This window comes from Myotis brandtii, unplaced genomic scaffold (assembly GCF_000412655.1).
Source record: "Myotis brandtii unplaced genomic scaffold, ASM41265v1 scaffold196, whole genome shotgun sequence".
NCBI classification, from domain to species: Eukaryota; Metazoa; Chordata; class Mammalia; order Chiroptera; family Vespertilionidae; genus Myotis; species Myotis brandtii.
In genome coordinates, this window is record NW_005357311.1 from 4,168,326 (window position 1) to 4,174,239 (window position 5,914).

The 5,914-nt window shown below is 42.2% G+C and overlaps 1 protein-coding gene across 6 annotated transcripts in view; it reads right to left on the reverse strand.

The window, feature by feature from the left end:
* Nucleotides 1-5,229, reverse strand: part of RHOBTB1 (Rho-related BTB domain containing 1) — a 117,504-nt gene extending 112,275 nt beyond the window's left edge. For 2 of the 6 annotated variants that reach the window (XM_014538733.1, XM_005865113.2), the window contains exon 1: nucleotides 4,597-4,690. The gene's annotated coding sequence lies outside the window, so the exon portion shown is untranslated. Of the gene's footprint in view, nucleotides 1-1,691; nucleotides 1,813-4,596; nucleotides 4,691-5,153 lie in introns of those variants that run through there. The other 4 variants (XM_014538735.1, XM_014538734.1, XM_014538736.1 and 1 more) reach the window with 4 other exon arrangements.
* Nucleotides 5,230-5,914: the final 685 nt, after the last annotated feature.

Consider the following 5,914-nt stretch of genomic DNA (forward strand, 5'->3'; position numbering starts at 1 on the left):
TTGCCCCCAACTGCCCCCCCTTGCTGGCCTCATTGCCCCCAACTGCCCTCCCCTCCTGGCCTAACCACCTCTAACCATCTCTGCCTCAGCCCTGCCACCATGGCTTTGTCCAGAAGGACGTCCGGAAGGTCTCCTGGAAGGTCTCCCGGTCTAATTAGCATATTACCCTTTTATTAGTATAGATACACACACACACACACACTATGGAATATTATTCAGCTATAAAAAGAATGAAATATTGCCATTTGCAACAACATGAATGAATCTTGAGAATCATGCTAAGTAAAATAAGTCAGAAGGAAAAGGACAAGAAGCATATTATTTCACTTATATGTGGGATATAAAGCAGAAAACAATAAATGGACAAACAAAATTCATAGTCACAAACAGAATGGTGGTTACCAGAGGGGAAAGGGAAGTAGGGGGAAGATAAAGAGGATAGAGGGGTTCAAATATATGGTGACGAATGGAGGCTAGACTTTGGGTGGTTAGCACACAAAGCAATATACAAATGATGTATTATAGAAGTGTACACCTGAAGCTTATATGATGTTATTAACCAATGTCACCCCAATACATTTAATTTTAAAAATCCTCTTAGAAGGAATCTTGGAAAATTCAAAACACAAAAATTATCATTGGACCTCAGTGTGATATCTTCAAACCATTTGACTGAGAAATCACTAAAGATGTTTGTTAAAAATGTAGTTTTTTAGGTCTAATCTCTGACCTATTAATTGAGGACTGTGCTACAAACAATCTAGTTTTTTTAAATAAAAGCTTTCAGATGACTTTTATGGCCTCTAAAGTTTAAGAACTTTTTATGGGACGTAGTATTCCAGCAAGGATTGCTATCTAAGAAAAAAAAGTTATTTTTGTCCTTTAAAACAAGCCATCATCATTTGGAGTTCAAAATATCAATTATCCTTTAAATGTATCTTGAATCTATCACACTAGTATTAAATGATCTGCACTGTAGATTTTCCATTTGGAACTTCCAAACATTTAAACAGAGTTGGTAAACTAATAATAGGTATTAAAAGGCTTGCCTGATGGATCATTAAAATAGTAAATGAGTCGCTGAAATTTATGGAGACCATATGAAATTTAAATTATCAGACATAGGATGTCCTGCTTCTGTGCTAATGCTGCTGCTCAGCATTGGTCTGGGAAATGTAAGGCTCTTTGGATTTCTGGAAGAAAGCATCATTGTCCAAAGCTCCCCACTCCTATTGATTAGGTGGTCCCCAAGTTTTTTATTCTGGATGGTGAAAAGAGCGCTGGTCTGGAAGTCAGGAGGCTTAGGGTCTAGCCGTGGGCAAACTACGGCCCGTGGGCCAGATTCGGCCCGTTTGAAATGAATAAAACTAAAAAAAAAAAAAGACCGTACCCTTTTATGTAATGATGTTTACTTTGAATTTATATTAGTTCACACAAACACTCCATCCATGCTTTTGTTCCGGCCCTCCGGTCCAGTTTAAGAACCCATTGTGGCCCTCGAGTCAAAAAGTTTGCCCACCCCTGATTACTTTAGGTTCTATGTTTTTCTGAGCTTCCATCTCCTCATCAATAAAACAGTGGTTTAGATTATTAACTGGTCTTAATCTTATCTTTCAAACATAAGTTTCTGTTATTGTTGAGGTCAATTTTCTCTGCTGTAACATATGAGGGTTGGACAATTTGCAGTGTACCTTTGGTCCCGTGTGTCCGATGGCAGCCCCATTGTCTCCAATACTATACTTGGAAACCCATTCATAATTCAGGCTCACTCTAACATGGGTGGGGAACATCCAGGAATCATTTGGTCTGGCCCTGCCAAGGCATTAGGGGTGAGTTAATTAAATGTTTGACCAAATATAGCAGGCTAATTTTTAAGTTGATAATTTTGTATGGCCCACGAATGATGGTGTAAATATCCAAATAGCCCTTGGCAGAATAAAGGTTCCCTACCCCTGCAACAGTTTAAGATTGATGATACTTCATTTAGGTTATCCCAAAAAAGAGGCAGTATATTGCCACATGACCTTATAAGCTATAATTATTCATTCAACATATACTTATTGATCACTTACTATGTGATATTTATCACCATGGTGGGCCCTGGGAATACAATAATGAAAAAAAGCCAGACAAAAGGAGTTCTGGCCTCATTCTATTTACATTCTGATGGGGTAGTTATAAATAAATTAACTGAAGCTTGTAATCGGTGTTCTAAGGGTTCACTAAGGGTTAGGGTATCGAATAACAGAAACCTGAAAAGTGTTTTGGAAAAGCCTCTTGGAAGAGGTGATATTTCCTTGGATGTAAAGTTAGATGAAAGATAAATTAGGCAGGGCATTGGAGGAAAGTGCAGAAGAGAGTATATTCTGAAACCCTCTGGGAGGAGCAGTTCATCTGCTTGGCAACCAAAATCCTGAGTTCCTTCCACCTCTGGGAGTTTAAACCAAAACTAAAGAAAGGAAATAAGAGGCCCAGAGGGCTTAAGGGACTTATCGAAGGTCAAATGGCCAGTTAGTTAATGATAGAACTCTTCCACACTTCAGTCCAGAATGTGAATCTTTAGGGATCACAATGTAACAGGACGTGCCAGGATGCCTTGGTTCAAATCCTGACTCTTAGACTCATAAACTGCTTGTTCCTGGGCAGCAAATCTTCTTTAAGAGTCCGTTTCCTCTGTGTGAAACACAGATGACATCGACTGCATCAGACTGTTACAGGGATTAAATAAGATAACGTGGCACAGTGCCTGGTATATCAGAGCTGCCAGATAAATGTAAGCTCTTTTGATTTTTCACCTAGTGCACTTTCACCCAAACCAAGCTGCTGGAACATAGTTGGGCAGAGGTTAAGTTACTTGGGTAAAGGGAGGGGTGGCAGAGGAGAAGTTCTGGAATACAAGGCTGTGGCCTATTTAGCAGCTCTCCATCTGATTGGAGGAAATGGGAAGGCCACTGAAAGTGGGAAGCTGTCAAGGGAAAGAATTCCAACTGCACTAGTTTACTCACAGCTTAATCTACTAGTGGTGAATGTAGGGTTGTTTTCATAAAACAGAAAAGATTAGCCATAGCAATGTTTACACTTACATTATCATATAAAAAACAGTTTTTACTCTAGGAGACCAATAAACAAAAGAATGACATACCTTATTAACTATATGCAAAGAAAAAAATGTGTTGTTAACATGTCACTCAGTCCAATGGGAACAAACTAATTCAATTATCTGCAGGCTATTAAAATGATTGCTGGTGTTAAAGATGCTAAAAATCCAAGCCCATGATATTGAAAGATTGAATAATTTATCCAAGTAACTATGAGGATTTTTTTCATTGTCTATGAACAAAACCACAGATTGAACTTCAGCCTTAAAATACCAGGAGGTGTATTTCATGGAATAAAGCAGACAGCTATAAGGCTAGGCTATTCCTCAAAACCTGTTTGCCCTCCCTGTTGACTAACCCAAAACATAATGGAATACTTATGGTTCAGGCACATACAACCAGGGCTGAATATTTCTTAGCTTTAGAAGTTCACTGGGTCCCTTTCCCCCCAACCATAAGGTAAATGCCATTCCATATATAGCTTTTTGAAATGCTGCTTACTTTATGATTCTCTGCCGATGGTGCCTTATGGGAGAAATTTTATTTCAGAGTTTCATAGGATACGAATTGAACTCATTATTTTATTCCAAACTCATTGTTTAATTGACAGGAAACATGCATTCTAAATCATCTTGTATGCATGGCAGAAACAGCTACATAAATTTAACAATGGGTGGATTATTACTAATTAGCATATTTATGGAATTTTATATTTGGGAAACATTTTACAAATCTTTTATTAGTTAATGCTTACATTTCAGAGTGAGTTTGACAGGTGGGTCTAAACAATGCTTTGGGTCTTAAATTGCCAGTACATGAAAACTTGAGTAGGGAAAAAAATCTGTAGCATTCCTCTTTGCTTCTATACTTGCCTAGAAGCACATTTCTGAAATCTCTTTCCTCTCCCTGGAGAACAAGGCGGGGGGCCTGGGGAGTGGGTCACACCCACCTGAAACAATGATAATAAAAGGGAATATAGTGGGCTCTGCCCCAGGTTAGGTGGCCTACACCAGAGGAAATCCCACAAGACACCCAGGTTTCGTGATGGGATTCCCAATAGAGACACATCCTAGGAACATAGACTCCAAAGAGCACAGAAAGAAGCAGTAAATTTTTCTAAAATTACACAGTAAACTTAGTTTTCAATTGTAATGATGCCACACCTGCTGAATTAAATATCTAACGACCATCACCGGTTATTCTCTTAAGATACAAGCATGTATAGTTAAAAAAAGAAAACCTAATTCAAACTAAGAGAGTTTATATCCCCTCCCCCCTCTTTATTTGAAAATTCACAAGTTTTAAAGACTAAGCTTCCTGAACACCCACCTCCAGCTTTTTACAGTCCTTCAAGCTACCCCTCTTCCAGATGCCAGAAGGTATTGGAGAGCAGGGCAAAGAAAGCCTGTGTGGATCAAAGTCTCATTCTTGACCCAAACCTTTCTACAGTCTGGGGTTTTCAGAGCTAACAAGCCAAGAAAAATTCATTATACCTCACCTGAGGGCTGGATCTGAGGAGCCACAAATGCTGCTTCTCTTTCTCAAGATCCCAGCCTGGATGTATTCTGCCAGATTCTAATCTCTTCTGATGGACAGCTACTCTATCTCTCAGGCCCCTCCTCTTTTCTCTTTTCTCTTCTCTCTCTCTCCCTCTCCCTCTCCCTCTCCCTCTCCCTCTCTCCCTCTCTCCCTCTCTCCCTCTCTTCCTGTTTGTGTGTGAGAGAGACAGAGAGAATGAATATGGATAAATGTGTATGTTTGGAGCAATTAGATAGGAGGGTGCAGAAAACACCCGAAGTATTTTGGAACCAAGCCCCTCTGGGGCCCTGTGCTTTCTCAGAGCAGCAGGGCAGCTGCAGGAGGCCACGGCAAGGTAACTAAGTCCCCTCCCTTTCAGGGTGCAAAGGGATTCTCCATGCTCTAGCTAGCATCTCCCGAGTTTATGAATATGGGGGTAGGGATGGAGGTGTGCAGAAAGAGCCAACATAATCCCGCCCACCCAGGCTCTCCACTCCCCACCCAAGCCCAGATCCCGACCCGCTGCACAGATTCTACCTGGGGACACTGGCGGCTCAGCAGCAGCTTGCAGTCTGCCTAGCTGCAGGGCTGGTGTGGTGCGAGCTGTGTAAAGCCACAGGGGAGAGCGGCCAACCCAGCCACCAACCCCGCCCCACCAACCCCTCCCACTACCACTCGCCCCCCTCCCACCACGCCTCCCTGTCCTCCCCACCCGCCTTATTCCCTGCAAACTCTTGGACACCTAATTCCAGCTGCTGCCTCCCTGAGGGCAGAGGCTGTGGGCCCCTCCCCACCCTCATAGCCTGCTCAGGAGCTATCTGGGCAGGCCACTGGAGTCAAAGCCTGTCCCGGAGCCCTAGCTGCTTCCCACACCCACATAGCTATCACCCCATTTACACGGGCCTCTCTCCAGGGACTCCCAGCCTTTGTGGGCCCAAGTGACCCCATGCTTCTCCACACAGGGCCAGAGGGACTGCACCCCATTATAAGTATCTCCACACCCACCTCTGGGACTGGTGGAGCATCAGGAGGGGTGAGGTCTTTTCTACAAATGGAGGCAAAGTCTGGTACAGTTTCTGATGGTATCAAGGGTCAGCCTTTTCTTGTAGGAACATTCTTTAGCTAAGAGATGGAAACTCAAGCGATTTCTATCTGAAAGACATCACAAACCACACATCACTCAGTGTCATCTTGAATAGTTGACATAAAGACTCTTCATCAAGTACTGCAGCCTTTTGCCTGTTCACCTTTCAAAGCCCCAGCCGAGTGACAATGCAGTGAAAAAATCTAAGGAACTT